Source organism: Amblyraja radiata, chromosome 9 (genome assembly GCF_010909765.2).
Source record: "Amblyraja radiata isolate CabotCenter1 chromosome 9, sAmbRad1.1.pri, whole genome shotgun sequence".
Taxonomy (NCBI): Eukaryota; Metazoa; Chordata; class Chondrichthyes; order Rajiformes; family Rajidae; genus Amblyraja; species Amblyraja radiata.
In genome coordinates this window covers 53,053,286-53,069,889 of record NC_045964.1, presented here as the reverse complement: position 1 = coordinate 53,069,889, position 16,604 = coordinate 53,053,286, and positions in this window count along the sequence as shown.

Genomic DNA, 16,604 nt, shown 5'->3' with positions numbered 1-16,604 from the left:
GATCCCTTTGAAAAAGGAAAGAGGTGCAATATATCGCAGCAGCTCACAATCTCAATTTAGATTCACCCCCCACTCTCCCCTATTCCAAAAGAAACAACCCTAGTTTATCCAATCTTTTCTCTTAATTATGCCTTTCCAATCGTGGCAACATCCTCGTCAATCTCCTTTCCATTACCACCACACCTTTACTATAATGTGGATGCCAGAACTTACAGTACCTAAATGTGAATTAACAAGTCACAGTGACAGACAGCACGGAAACACATCCTTCGGCCCAACCCGTCCATTTCGACCAAGATGCACCATTTTGCTCGCATTTGGCCCATATCCCATTAAACCTTTCCTATCCATAGATACAGAGACAATAGGTGCAGGAGTAGGCCATTCGGCCCTTCGTGCCCATACCACCATTCAATGTGATCATTTCTGATCATCCACAATCAGTACCCCGTTCCCTACTTCTCCCCATATCCCTTGATTCCGCTAGCCCTAAGATAAGCCCATTTATCTGTCCAAGTGTCTTTTAAATGCTGTTATTGTATCTGCCTCAACTACCTCTGCTGGCAGCTCAATCAAATATACCCTCCACCCTCTGAGTTAAAATGCTGCCCCTCAGGTTCCTATTGAACCTTGCCCTTCTCACCATAAACCCATATCCTCTGGTCCTTGATATCCCTACTCTGGGTAAAAGACTGCTAGTGTATTCAGTTCTAGCATAACCTCTCTGCTCATATATTCTGTGCCACAATTAATGTAGGAAAGCATTGCATTTGGCTTTAAAAACAGTTCATCAACCTGCCGTTCTACCTCTTAGGATCTGCAACTGTTCACTCCCATGTATTGCGTATTTCTTTGCCTTGTCACAACTCCCCAAATGCATTACTTCACATTTCTCTGGATTAAAATTCACTTTCCATGTTTCAACCCAAATATCAGACAGCCTTTATTGCCCATCAGTCCAAAACGTTCCTTCTTCCTGTCATCGGCACAGCCAATTTTTGCATCATGTGTAACCTATTTTTCATCCCCTGACAATGAGGCCCTAATCATTTATATTACAAAGAGAGAAAGAAATTGAGTACTGAGCCTTGTGGAATCTTATTGGTAACAACATTCCAGCCGCTAAAGTATTCTTTGATTATTATCCTTTATTTCCTGTCACTGAGTCAGTGTTGGATCATATTTAATATTCTCTGTTGGATTCCATAATATTTTGACCATCCTGTCAAAAGCCTTGCAGCACTCCATACTATCCATCATCAAATCATTTAGATATGCCCTCTTAAAATTATATAACTACTCAAACCTTTTGTTAACGAATGCATGCAGACTTTTTAAAGAGTAAATTGCCTTTCTAAATATAACCATATTTCCTTGCAATATAGACGGAGGTCATTTGGTACACCAGGTTCATGCAAGGTCTCTCCACCCAATCCCACTTGGTTTCCAAAATCCATTCCCTATCATGTCCAGATTCTTGAATTACTCACCTACACTAAGGATGATTTTCAGTAACTAATTAGAGTTATGCAGCATGGAAACAGGCTCCTTGGCCTAACTTTCCCATGCCGACCTACATGCCCTACCTATGCTGCCCGCATTTGGCCCATATCCCTCTAAACCTTTCCTATTAATGTAGCTGTCTAAATGTATTTTAAATGTTGTGATAGTACCTGCCTCAACTACCTCCTCTTGCAGCTCGTTCTATAAACCGACTAACCTTTGTGTGAAAAAATTGCCATTCAGCTTCCTATTAAATCTTTCCCCTCTCGCCATAAACCTATGTCCTCTACGTCCTCTAACCTAATTAACCCATCAACAAGCACATCTTAAGTAAGCAGGCGGAAACACGCTTGCTCTCACAGGGAGAACGCAGGGTGCAGACTCCACACAGACAGCACTGACTGTCAGAATTAAACCCAGCTGCCTGTGCATGCTGCGCTCTTTGCTGCGCTGCCCAAAGTGCCTAGGAATGGCTACAATCAATTTATCTAACAGTGTTATCGTTTCTGGACAATAGTTACTCAGTCTATCCTTTTCTCCTTTTTATACAATAGGTACGATATTGCCATCCTCCTATCCTCCAGCCTGGGCAATTATATGCTAGCTCAGCCTATGAAGCTCACTTCACTTGAATAAGAAAAAGTTACTATATTCGGATAAGATTGGAAAAATAAAGACCAGAGCTTCTACAATTTTCTTCCTTATCTGTTGTAATCTCTGGATTATATTTGATCAGGCCTGGCAACTTCCTTGATGTATCCTCTTTTACTGTGTTTAGTCAATGCAAAATTCCACATTTTACCTCCTTAACTACAGTAAGATATTCATTCGTAACCCTACCCACATTCTCTGCCTCTGCACCTAAATTACCTTCTTGATGCCTAATACTCCTTACTCTTTCCTAAGTGGTCCTAAATGCTTTTTACGTGGTTATAAAACTTCTTTGGATTTTCTCTGACACCTAGTTTTGAGCTGGACATTAATAAATGGCTACTCCCCACTTTCATTTAGTTTGTCCTGACACCTTGGAGAATCATTCTTGACTGGCTCAACTGCCTTGAACCGTTACACATTTTTCGAAAATTGCTCTATTTTGCTACCATGTTCTACAAATAAAGCATAAAGCTGAGTAATTGACACAATAGAAGAAACACAGGAATCAAAATGACAAAAAAAAAATGCACAAGAAACAACTGAAAGGAAAGTGACATGTATTTTTTGCAAAGTGAAAATCAATCTAGTGCTAGAGAAGTTTTGTAATAAAACAGCTGGGGAAGAGTTTCAAGTTACTGCAATAAACATCTTCATAAAACCTGGATCAAAATGATGCCAGGTAGCCAGAGGACCGTTTCTTTAATTGGCACCCCTAAATGCCCTCTCGAAGGTGGGGGTGAGCCACTAAATAACCTTTGATAAAGGTGTAGGGTAGGGATCTCCAGGTTTTCAAGCTAATGGCAATATATCCCCATGGCATGATAGTATGTGGCTTGGGAGGGGAACCTGCATGTGGCAGCATTCATCTGACCCCCTTACTCCTTTGGAGTCAGAGGCTGCAGGTTTGCTAGACATCGTGGGCATGGTCCAGGTAACACCAGTGCATTTTTGTAGATTGTACACAATGTATCTCAGGTGGAAGGAATAAAGATTTGGGTTGGTGGCCGATCAAGCAGATTGCTTTTTCCTGGAGGCAGACACAAAATGCTGGAGTAACTCAGCGGGTCAGGCAGCATCTCTGGAGAAAAGGAATAGGTGACGTTTCGTGTTGAGACTCTTCTTCAGACTGAGAGTCAGGGGAGAGGGAAACTAGATGTATGAAAAGGTACAAAGAACAAATGAATGAAAGGTAAGAAAAGAACAAGTCAAAGCCAGCACCGGTTATCAAGGAAAGGTGGAGCCCACAACGGTCCATTGTTGGCAATGGAAAAGGTAATAATGAGGGTGTACGGACATTGAAACTAAACAGGACGACAGTGAAATTAGTAGGACAACGAGGATGGGGGTGGAACAGAGAGGGAGGGAGGGAATGCAAGGGTTACTTAAAATTAAAGAAATCAATATTTGTGCTGCTGGGTTGTAAGCTGCCCATGTGAAATATGAGGTGCAGTTCCTCCAATTTGCATTTGGCCTCACTCTAACAGTGGAGGAGGCCCATGACTGAAAAATCAGTGTGGGAATGCTCTATCCTGGATTGTGTTAGCATTCTCGAGTGTCATTGAAACTGCTCTCATCCAGAGAAACAGAGAATATTCCATCAAGCTCCTGACTTGTGCCTTGTACTTGGTGGAAGGGCTTTAAGATATTGAGAGGTGAGTCATGGTTTCAGACCATGCCATCCTTCAATTAGCCTGTCAATGTTTACAGAGTGTCTGCTGTGTATTACAGCTATTGCTATGAAAGGTGTTGCTAGTGCAGGCCTGACGAATTTTATATTTTCTTGCAAAGATGGACCCAATCACAGATTAACATATATAAAAAAACACTGGATAAAGCACATTCCCAAATTGCAATTAAATATATGGCCTTTGGTGTATAGTTGTACCTGAGATGATTTCTTGTATGTGATGTCAGGCTTGATAGATTTTACCATAGTTACGATGTTAGCATTTGCTACAAATAGAAATTTTGTTATCATACCAGTGATGACTCACATCTGAACAAATAGAAAATTATGGATTCACTAAATAAGCGCAGCTTGACATAAATGTATCTGTGCGCGGAGTTCAAGTAAACCAAATTGCTTTCCATTTTCTTCTCTTACATATAATTGCTATTTCAGCTGTAATGTACAAGTCTGCAACCCTGACCCAAGAATACAATTTCCTTGCATATTCATAATTTTACTGCCAAATGCATTGAACCATTGCCAAGCCATTGGCTAATTATACTTCCAGATTGCAGGACACAATGTGGTCATCATTCTGGATGTAATGTAAGCCAGTGGTGATGTCCTTGTAATAAAATACTTTGCAAAATGAAAAGAGAGTGCTTTCATACTCCGAAAGTGCAATGGCTGTGGTCGGCTTTTGATTATCAGTCAAACTACATTGCTCACTTCTGCCAGCGATTGCCAGGTTGTAATATACTGGATAAACATGTCTGGCACAATTTATGTCAAAAACCTAGAATTACACAGGAGGGGCCAATACTGAGGCTAATGCACTTATGCTAATTCTTTGACGAGGTGTCCACATTTTGAATGAGGACTGTTAGCAGAAGCAAAAGATACCATATCATGGAGGGATAAATGTTAAAAAAATGTTATGTTAAATCAGTAATAACTAAACTAAACTAAAGGACCACTATAAGTGTCTTATCTCAGATGCGAAGATGTGAGGTGGTATGATGATGACTTCACCAAAAACACGTTCAGGTTTAAAAAAAAACTGCAATTTTAATGAGAAGAGATGAAATTGGTATTGTTGAACGAATGGGCATGTGCGTGCCCTCATTTTCAAACCTTTCGTAAAAACAAAGTCTTTGCAATTTGAAAGGTGAGGTAAAATTGCCACGGTAAAATTAATTATACGTGGCTAATAAGATCTCTGGGCAGGTCAGCTGCTCCAGAACGTCTGGTTTATCCGACACAGTAGACCTGACCCCACTATTAAATCCATAAATCCGTCGGCTGAATGTTTCCAGCATTTTGTTTTAATGCAGGCCACCTTCAGTTTGCTACACCGAACCACAGCCCATTCCCCCCTCCAAACATATGTTGTAATGGAACCTAAGACTAGCTTCTTCTCCACTGTTATCAGGCTCCTGAGGGGGTGGGAGATTGCAAGTTTCACGTGGTCCTCCTAGTAATCACCTCTCTCACAACACTTTTCCAGAGGTGCTGCCACATACTCTTAACTCTACCTCTTTTGGTTATTCCATTACAGTATTTCAGCATTTTTTGCACTTTAGTTTAGTCTACAGATAGAGCATGGAAACAGGCCTTTCGGCCCACCTTGTCCATGCTGACCATCGATCACCCATTCACACTTGTGCTATGTTATCCCATTTTCTCATCCATTCCCCACACATTTGGGGGAATTTTACAGATGCCATTTCACCTATTTTGCCAACAATTGCACTACAATCTATGCACAATTGTGCTGATTTGCGCTTGTCATTGTGTTTATTGTTGTGAGTCATTGCCATTTTATGAGCTTTATGCGAACAAGCTTTATGGGTTTTATTGCACCCTGGTGTATATGACAATAAAATGATCTGAATATGAATCTGGATCCGAATCTGAGGTGAATTCCATTCATAGCTGTCTTTACTATCTACTATCTGCTAAAAGAAACTACATGCAACCTCCAATAGTTTGAGTAATGGACACAGGCCGTTACTGAATTCACTAATCGTAACCAAAAATTATAATATATGGAATTAAAATATAGTTTATGCGTCAATTTTGATTCTATTTTCAGCTCACATTTCTCGGCACTTGCATGGGCAGATGATGTGGCTTCTTACATAGAAACATAGAAACATAGAAAATAGGTGCAGGAGTAGGCCATTCGGCCCTTCGAGCCTGCACCGCCATTCAATATGATCATGGCTGATCATCCAACTCAGTATCCTGTACCAGTCTTCTCTCCATACCCTCTGATCCCTTTAGCCACAAGGGCCACATCTAACTCCCTCTTAAATATAGCCAATGAACTGGCCTCAACTACCTTCTGTGGCAGAGAATTCCACAGATTCACCACTCTCTGTGTGAAAAATGTTTTTCTCATCTCGGTCCTAAAAGATTTCCCCCTTATCCTTAAACTGTGACCCCTTGTTCTGGACTTCCCCAACATCGGGAACAATCTTCCTGCATCTAGCCTGTCCAACCCCTTAAGAATTTTGTAAGTTTTTATAAGATCCCCCCTCAAATGTTCTTGTTACAGAATAGCATGAATCAGACGGCATTTTAGGAATATAACACCTAACTACCATGCCCCTGTAGTAAGTAGGGGGGGGGGGGGGGGGGGGGGGGGGGGGGGGTGGGGGGGATGGGAGAGTTCCACTTGTAAAGGCATCCAAACTGACACAATGGAATGAAATTCAACTTAAGTGCAGCCCATCCTGCCTACAACTTGCCACTTTGGCACTTAATGGGGCTGGGACAAGGATCACACATCCCGTCTATTCCCTGAGGGGGGGGGGGGGATGGAAATGTAAATATTGGAATAAAATGGCGGCTATGAGTCAATTGGTTTTGCATGTTTAGTTGTGGCTGGCTAGGGTCACGGGCCTGTGAAAACCCAACCCTCTGAGCTAGGATGAGTGAGCAAGTTTCTTTAAAATCCCAAGATGTTACCCTTTACAATAAAGCAATAACGAGATCCATGTGGACCAGATGCAGCATCAACATCACCACTCTGACTCCACCCGCCCCTCAGATCACAGGCTGAACTTGCTTCTGCAACCTGCACCAACTTCCCCTCCAGTGTCTTCTGGACCGGGAATCCACTGCGACCTTTAGTGACCTGAATTGAATTATGAATTGATTTATCCATCCCTCTCTCAGCCTGATCTTCCTATCTTCGGCCTCTTCCAATGCTGCAATGAATTCCAAAGAAGGCTCAAGAAACAATATCTGATTTCCAACCTCACCCTGCTTCAGCCCTCAGAGCTCAACACTGAATTCAGATAACCTGCCTTTTTAGTAGGAGCAGGGATTGCTGGGAATGCACAAGGGCTGGGCACATTTGTGAGGGAATGAGGGGACAGAGCTGGCATTTCAGATTGAAGATCTCTCAGGGTGAGGGAGTCATCTCTGTTTCACTCTCTGTGGATTCTGTCTGGCCTACTGAGTGTTTGTTTCATTTTCTACGTGTTTCAAATTCCCCAAATCTGCCGTATTTTGCAAGTATACAAAAAGCATGTATTTTGCTTTTGAACCCCTGGCCAGTTCTGACGTAACTCAGATATCCCTTCTCTACAGATGCTGCCTGATCTGCTGAACATTCCCGATGTTTGTCTTTATTTCAGATTTCCAACAACTGGCATATTTCAACAGGGATTTATTTCTGAAGATCCTCTATTTGCAGATTGGGATTGACTAACTACTGTTACAAAGAGTTCAGAACCCTCAATATCAATCTGTGTGGTGTGTTTTCTCTTCACATCCAGTCTATCAGAGACATTTCCTCTGATTTCTCCATCGCTCAACTTTCTCTACTTCCTTTCTAAATGTTCCCACTTTTGATAATCAAACTTAAACATTAACACTGTTTTGCGCTCTGCACACGATATCTGACTGTTAAGTATTTTCAGCATTTTCTGGGTTTTACAACCTACCTACACATCCCCATCAAAGAAACCTGGTTCTGTTAAAATACATATCCAAACTTCATAAACTGTGCTGAATGTTGCTTAATCATCCTCTGTATTTTGCTCAAATAACATAACCACAACAATGGAGTATCGTTTGAAGTCTGAAAAAATGTCCCGACCCGAAAGTCATCCATCCTTGTTCTCCAGAGATGCTGCCTGACCCGCTGAGTTACTCCAGCACTTCGTATCTATCTTTGGTGTAAGCCAACATCTGCAGTTCCTTCCTAGGCAATAGAGTATTGTCCCTTTTAAACAATAACAAACATTATGCCAGAACTTGAATAAATCTTGAAATTAAAATAGAAGCAAACTATCTAAAAAATGTCAAGAAGAACCTAAGATATGCATCTATATAAACTGCAATGAGAATAACTACAAGGGATTGGGAATATTTCAATGAACCTCAAGAGATCTTGTCTTATACCTATTTGGCCTCCAGGTGTAGCATTACATAACAGCAAAAGACTTGCCTTGGAAAGGAAGGCAATTTATTTTTTAATTCCTTGAAGTACACCCGTCAAGTGAGAAGGAGCAATGCTTTTTGATGTGCAATGTTTGGGGTGAAGGAAAAGATAAAGTTAGTAGTTATGAAATTGGTGGAAGGAATTTATACAGAGGTTATAGGTATACAGCAATTGTTGTTTGGGCAGTGAGCTAACCATTCCATTAAGGCCAGGCTGCAAGCAGGCACCGCCTACATACAAATGACCAACTGAACGAAAACTACAGTGATGACGTGGGGAATGGCAGACTGTGGATCACTCTTGCAAAGAACTGGCACAGGCACAATGGGCTGAATTGACTTGTTTTATCTTCCCTGGACATGTACATGCAGGAAAACCTCACGCTGCCTCGGCAAGGCCAGCAGCATAATCCAGGATGAGTCGCACCCTGACCACTCCCTCCACTCCCCTCTCCCATCGGGCAAAAGATATGAAAACACACACCTCCAGATTCACGGACAGTTTCTTCCCAGCTGTTATCTTCCCAGTTGTTATCTTCCCAGCAGTTTCTTCCCAGTTGTTGGGCGGCGCGACTCACGTTGCAGTGGCCTCTGCAGTCCGTCTGTTGTTTTTTTATTTTTTGTCTCGTTGTATGTAGTTTTTTGTTTTTTTTAAACTGGGTATGTGTGTGGGGGGCGGGGGGTGGGGAAACTTTTTAAAATCTTTCCCCTGCACGGAGTACCCGACCATTTCTCTGTCGGGTCTCCGTTGTCATTGGGGCCTAGCACCGTGGAGCGGCCTCCAGCCGGAACGACCTGGGGCTCCAGTCGCGGAGCCTGCGGACTTACCCACCATCGTGGAGCTGACCGAGTTCGGAGCGGGAGGAGCTGTGGTGGCGCGCTGCTGCGGCCCGACCCCAGGGATTCGGAGGCTCCAACCGCAGGTCTGGTAGACAGTAACACCGGGAGCCCGTGGGTCCCTGCTGGGAGACCGCTTTTCGGGGCTTCCGCAATGGCGGCTTCTCCCGCCCGAGTTGCGGGGTTGAGGATGACCTGGAGCGGAGCCTTACATCATCGCCCGGCGAGGCTTTATAATTGCCACGGGACTTGTTAGCGCACGCCGGGGGCTCTAACACCAAGACCCGGAGCGCGGCCTTGCACCACCTGGCGCAGCTTTATAATTGCCGCGGGACTTATTTACCATCGCCCGCCGGGGGCTTTGACTCTGACATCGGGAGGAGAACGAGGAGTGCAGGGGAGAGATAAGACTTTGCCTTCCATCACGGTGAAGAGGAGATTCACTGTGATGGATGTTCGTGTAAATTGTGTTGTGTCTTGGTTCTTCATTGTGTTGGTGTGTATCTTGTTCCTTTTCTTGTATGGCTGCAGAAACCAAATTTCATTTGAACCTCATGTGAGGTTCAAATGACAAATAAATGGTATTGTATTGTATCAGGCAACTGAACTATCCTACCACAACTAGTGAGCAATCCTTAACTAATACCAACTCATTGGTGACATTCGGACTATCATTGATCAGACTTTTATGGCTATCCCTTGCACTAAACATTATTCCCTTATACTGTAAATGGCTCGATTGTTATCATGTATTGTCTTTCTGCTAACTGGTTTGTATGCAACAGAAGCTTTTTACTGTGACAATAAACTGAACTGAACAAAACATTGATGTACATTTCTGGTTGCACAGTGAGAATGGCATTGGGTCTTCTTGCTTCTGCAGTTTGCATGATAACCCATTAGAACTGTTTGACACAACACAGTTAATTTACTAGGCCAGAGACCTGTGGAGAGCCAGCTATATTGACAAGATGCTGAAATCAGAAAGACAACATTTCTGTCTCATTTCGTTGTCAGGATTCTTTCTGGGGACATTTTTCAAAATATGATAATTTTTAATCCGCAATTTGAGAGGGAGATGGTAAAATAAGAAGTGTATCGTTTCGCCGAACACCTCCACTCGGTCTGCATTAACCAACCTGATCTCCCTGTGGCTCAGCACTTCAACTCCCCCTCCCATTCCGAATCTGACCTTTCTGTCCTGGGCCTCCTCCAATGCCAGAGTGAGCACCACCGGAAATTGGAGGAGCAGCACCTCATATTCCGCTTGGGCAGTCTGCACCCAGTGGCCTGAACATTGACTTCTCCAATTCCCGGTAGCCCTTGCTGTCTCCTCCCCTTCTCAGCTCTCCCTCAGCCCTCTGGCTCTTCCACTTCCTTTCTTCTTCCCACCCACCCCCCCCCCAACCTGCATCAGTCTGAAGAAGGGTTTTGGCCGAAACATTGCCTATTTCTTTCGCTCCATAGATGCTGCCGCACCCGCTGAGTTTCTCCAGCATTTTTGTCTACCTTCGATTTTCCAGCATCTGCAGTTCCTTCTTGAACAATTATCTGAATGGTGGCAGATTAGGAAAAGGGGAAGTGCAATGAGACCTGGGTGTATGCTTGTAGATCAGCCGCTGAAAGTAAGCATGCTGGGTCAGCAGGCAGTGAAGAAAGCTAATGGCATGTTGGCCTTCATAATGAGAGGATTTGAGTACATGAGCGGAGAGGTCCTTCTGCAGTTGTACAGGGCCCTGGTGAGACAACACATGGAGTATTGTGTGCAGTTTTGGTCTCCTAATTTGAGGAAGGACATTCTTGCTATTGATGGAGTGCAGCATGGATTCACGAGGTTAATTCGCGGGATGGCGGGACTGTCATATGATGAAAGAATGGAACAACTGGGCTTGTGTGCACTGGAATTTAGAAGGATGAGAGGGCATCTTATTGAAACTTATAAAATTATTAAGGAATTGGACATGTAGGAAATATGTTCCCGATGTTGGGGTAGTCCAGAACCTGGGGTCACGGTTTAAGAATAAGGGGTAGGCCATTTTGAGCTGAGATGAAGAAAACCTTTTCACCGAGAGAGTTGTGAATTTGTGGAATTTTCTGCCTCAGAAGGCAGTGGAGGCCGACTCACTAGATGCATTAAAAAGAGAGTTGGATAGAGCTCCTAGGGCTAGCGGATTCAAAGGATATGGAGAGAAGGCAGGAATGGGGTACATATTGTGGATGATCAGCCATGATTGCATTGAATGGCGGTGCTGGCTCGAAGGGCCGAATGGCCTACTCCTGCACCTATTTTCTATGTATCTATGTAAATTGCACAGATTTTCCACATTTAGCCTGTTACCCCTCATGATGGGTTAAAACATTGAGTAGCCATTAGCAGGAAAGTAGAGATTGCACGGTGGATCACGAGCCCAAAGTGCCAGCAGATCTTATTTCAAGCAGAGGAAATATAACAGCGGTTCACTTGAGGCGAAAAAATAAATAAAATCAGAAGCTAGCTCCATTGTAAGCAACCCTTTACAACAATACCGCCTACCATTCACAGAAGGAAGATCGATCCTGGACATGTTACAACGCCAAGCTCACTTTTACAAGAATGGGTAACAGTAGAAACACGTGGATTGTTTAAACGGGTTGGCTACATTTCCCAGCAAGACAAAAAAAAATTGCTGCTGCAATGCTCAGAGTTTTAAAATGTGAGGCCTTTGGTTACAATATTCCCTTGGGATAATAGGCCATTTGTCTAACTTGTCACAATTGTCAAGGGGTGCGCACAGTTTCAGGGACACTGCCAGAAACCTGCTTTTGGGCCTGAAGCAGTTATTTTCACGGCCCTCTCTATTGATATTTGACACCTTGTGAAAGGGTTACGATGATATATGTGTGTAAGAGGTGCCAGCACAGGCAGCATTACGGCAAAAGTGCTTGAGATGATCCGAAACCAGAAGAGGAGCTCTGCAACACACAAAACCGAGGATCAATTAGATTAATTGATCATGTTCATATGCCAAATGAATTAACTTGAGTGCTTCTTTGTGGTTTTTCAATCATTGATATCTTGCATATCATTTCAAAATTGGAATATTTGAACCCAATGGTTTCATATTCCAAAGTCAAACAACAGTTGAATAATTCAAAAATATTAATTTTCTATGTTCATTGCTACAAGTCAGGATTGAACGGTAAAGAAGTTTGCTACGATGTTATCAAAGGCAGCTGTTGCTGTGGACAAAGAGTGAAAGAGGGACACCACATTGTATCATGGACTTGTGCCATAGATTAAACAGTCCATCCCCCACCAGGAAGGCCGTAAAGCCCTCAGTTTCTCCCTCAACTGCAGAACCATCCAATTTCCTCTACTAACACTCTACTCTGCCTAGCGGAGCTGGTCCTCACCCTCAACAACTTCTCCTTCGACTCTTCCCACTTCCTGTCCAAGGCGTGGGACTCAGCTCTGCCTGCCACTTTGTAGGGTACGTTGAACAATCCCTGTTATAGGCCCATCCGCAAACTCTCTCTGTTCCTTTGATGACTGCATCGGTGCTACCTCCTGCACCCATGCAGAACTCATAGACTTCATTAACTTCACCACCAATTTTCATCCTGCACTCAAATTTACTTGGACCATATCTGACACCTCTTGAAGCCTCCTCGGACTGTCGTGAGCTGGAAGCCTCCTCGGACTGTCGTGAGCCACACCGCGGGGCGCGGTCTTAACATCGGAGCTGATCCCTTGCCTGGGATCGCTCCCACCGCGACCACCGTGGAATCACCATCAAGAGCTCAAAGCCGTTAGAGGCTAGTCGGGAACTCCAAAGTCGCGGAAGGTTCGACCAGCCCCGACGCGAGGTTCGATCGTCCAGCGCGGGGGAGCAGACCCCCCCCCCCCCCCCGATACGGGAGCTGATCGCTTCGACGCTGAGGGCCCGAACGCCGCCGGCTACAGGAGTTAAAATCATCCCGTCAACGGGGGCTCGAGGCCCACTACCGGGGAAGAACTAAGGGAAGGGACGAACTTTATTTCACCTTCCACCACAGTGAGGAATGTTTCGGAGTCACTGTGATGGATGTTCATATTAAAATGTGTTTTCTGAGTCTGTTGCTTTTTTAAATTGGATGACCTACCTGGCCAGTGAATTTCACTACACCAATTGGTGTATGTGACAATAAATGAACTTATGAATTTATGAAACCCATTGACTCCCACAACTATCTCGACTACACTTCTTCCCACCCTGCTTCCGGCAAAAACTCTATCCCCTAATCCCAAATCCTCCGTCTACGCCGCATCTGTGCACAGGATGAAGTGTTTCACACTAGAATATCCGAGATGTTTTGGCGAGACGAGTTAAGTAGAATTCTTTATTTTAAACCATAACAAAGCGTTTAACGCACCGCGTTTAGACCAGCCAAATAACACAAAGCTCCATCCACACGGGTGGAGCTTGAATGAAGACTATACAAAAACCCGCATAAACACCCCCGCGATCACGTGACCGCGCCAGCCAATAGCGAGGGTTCATGATGCACCAAGCCACCACTAGCTGCCGCTACAATGTCCTAATTCTTTAGGGAACGGGGGTTCCCATCTCCCATCATAGATGAGACCCTCTCTCGTGTCTCCTCGGTACCGCGCAGCTCCACCCTTGCTCCCCCCCCCCCCCCCCGGTCGCAACAGAGACAGAGTCCCTCAAGTTCTTACCTTTCACCCCATCAGCCGTCGCATACAAAACATAATCCGCCAAAATTTCCGCCACCTCCAACAGGATCCCACCACGAGCCACATTTTCCCATCTCCACCCCTTTCCACCTTCTGCAGAGACCGTTCCCTCCGCAACTCCCTGGTTGACTCATCCCTTCCCACCCAAACCACCCCCTCCCCAGTTATCTTCCCCAGGTGCAACCGCAGAAGATGCAACACTTGTCGCTATACCTCCTCCCTCAACTCTGTCCAAGGACCCCGACAGTCCTTTCAGGTTAGGCAGAGGTTCACTTGTACCTCCTCCAATCCCGTCTACTGTATCCGTTGTTCAAGATGTGGACTCTTATACATCGGCGAGACCAAACGCAGACTGGGCGATCGTTTCGCGGAACACCTTCGCTCAGCCCGCCTGAACCAACCTCATCTCCCGTTTGCTAAACACTTTGATACAGCATCCCATTCCTACACAGACCTTTCTGTCCTAGGTCTCCTCCATTGTCAGAGTGAGGCTAAATGCAAATTGGAGGAACAGCGTCTTATAGTTCGCTTGGGCAGCTTACAGCCCAGTTGTATAAATATTGATTTCTCTCATTTCAGGTAGCCCTGGCATTCCCTCTGTCTCTATCCCTCCCCCACCCGTCGCACCAGCTTCTCATTTTCACCCAACAAACAGCTAACAATGGCCTGTTTCCTTTATCATCGTTACTTTTTTGCATATCTTTCATTCATTGTTCTTTATCCCTCCACGTCACCGTCTATATCTCTCGTTTCCTTTATCCCCAACCAGTCTGAAGAAACGTCACCCATTCCTTCCCTCCAGAGATGCTGCCTGTCCCACTGAGTTACTCCAGCTTTTTGTATCTATCTTCGGTTTAAACCAGCATCCGCAGTTCCTTCTTACGCACAAAGTCCCATTGTGTAAGGAAACCTTTAAGAATGAGCATCTTTGCCCATTCAGGTTCTCCAAAAGATTACTGAAACTGCATCTTGATATAAAATCGTGAGAGTGCATAAAATCATCAGAGGAATAGATCGGATGGACGCACAGAGACTCTGGCCCAGAGTGGAGGAATTGAGAACCAGAGGGCATAGGTTTAAAATGAAGGGGGAAAGATTTTATGGGAATATGAGGGGTGACTTTTTCATGCAAAGAGTGGAAGGTTTATGAAACAAGCTGCTGGAAGCAGTTGAAGTAGAGACTATCGCAACATTTAAGAATCAATTATACAGATACATGGATAGGACAGATTTGGAGGGTTATGGGCCAAACGCAGACAGATGGGACTAGTGTAGATGGGATATGTCGGTCAGTGTGGGCAAGTTGGGCCGAAGGGCCTGTTTCCACATGTTATGACAATAAGAAGATTGACACACTAATTGCACTGAAAGTAGTGTATTTTATTGTAATATTATAAAAAGAAAATACATCTGATTTAAAAGTTCATGCAACACAAAGCAGGCCATGCAGAAAGATTAAAATGCACACGCAATGTGTCAAAATCCTCATTCTCAAGCCATTAATACACAAATCTATGACAAGTACAATGTGTTCTTGCTCACGAAAATGGATAAAATTGATCAGGAGATTGTTCTACTCATTAACAAGTTTCATATTCCAGGATAAGAATTTTAAAAGCCATTTAGCCTTGCTTCACATCAGAACAGGCTGAATTAATCAAGAAATTATAGTTAAGTTAGAGCACGTCCAATTATATGATTGAGGCAAATATTTTCACAAGGTGCATATCAATAATATCCTCACTGCTGTGAACATATCGCCCTAAGCTATCAAGCAATGACAAGAGATTACAGAATTTAAAATGGAGGTGCATGAGTATGCAAATGCTAGGATCTGGATCAAAAAACTGCTGGAGCAATCCGGTGGACCAGGCAGCATCTGTGGAGCTGAAGGGTAGTCATCAGGGAGACCCTACTTCAGGCCTGAGAGTGGGTAGGGAAAATAGCTATCATAGGCTGGTTGTGGGAGGAGTGGTCGAAGATGGTGGGTGATCAATAATACCTGGTGAGGTAAGGGGAATTGGGGCCAGATGGAGGAGGGGAAAGGGTGAAATAGAGACAGAGGCTGAAGGATGATAAATGGAACCAGATAAGGGAAGAATGATAGGCAGACCAAAATAGATGAGGGTTTGTATGGATAAAGTAGGCCAAGGCTGGAGAGACCATGGATAGGTGTGTGGGTGATGGACAGTTGAAATAAGCTGCAAGAGATTAAAAAATCTACGTAATGGGTGAGGGAGGGGTAAGGTTAAAGGTGAACATAGGGGAACGAGAATCTAGGTGCAAAAAATAATCCATTGTAGGAACTCAGCTGGTCAACAGTAGCAGCAAGAGCAGCATCAGTGGGGGAAAAGAAATTGTCAACGTCTTGGGTCGAAACACTACACCAGTACAGGAATCTCGGTAGACCCTTAGGAGTGGGAAATGAACACACGGAGTGTGGGTTATCTAAAATTGGAAAATTAAACATTCATACCATTGGGTTGTCAGATAGGAAGGGAGTTAGTGGATTTATAGTATATATTGTCTTGAGATGGAGATGGTCTCTCCAGAAAAAGGAGAGATAGGTCAGAAATGGAGAGCAGGGTGGAAGTCAACAAATTGAGAATAACTGTATTTAAAATAAAAGGAGCAATGTTTGAGTAAACGTTTTGCAGAAAAAAAGTGGACGTCTCTTTTGATGATAGGGAATTCTGTCAGAATGCCTGATCCATCCATGTGTCGGGATGCAGTAAACCAAACACATTAATGAACCAAGTAAATTGGAAT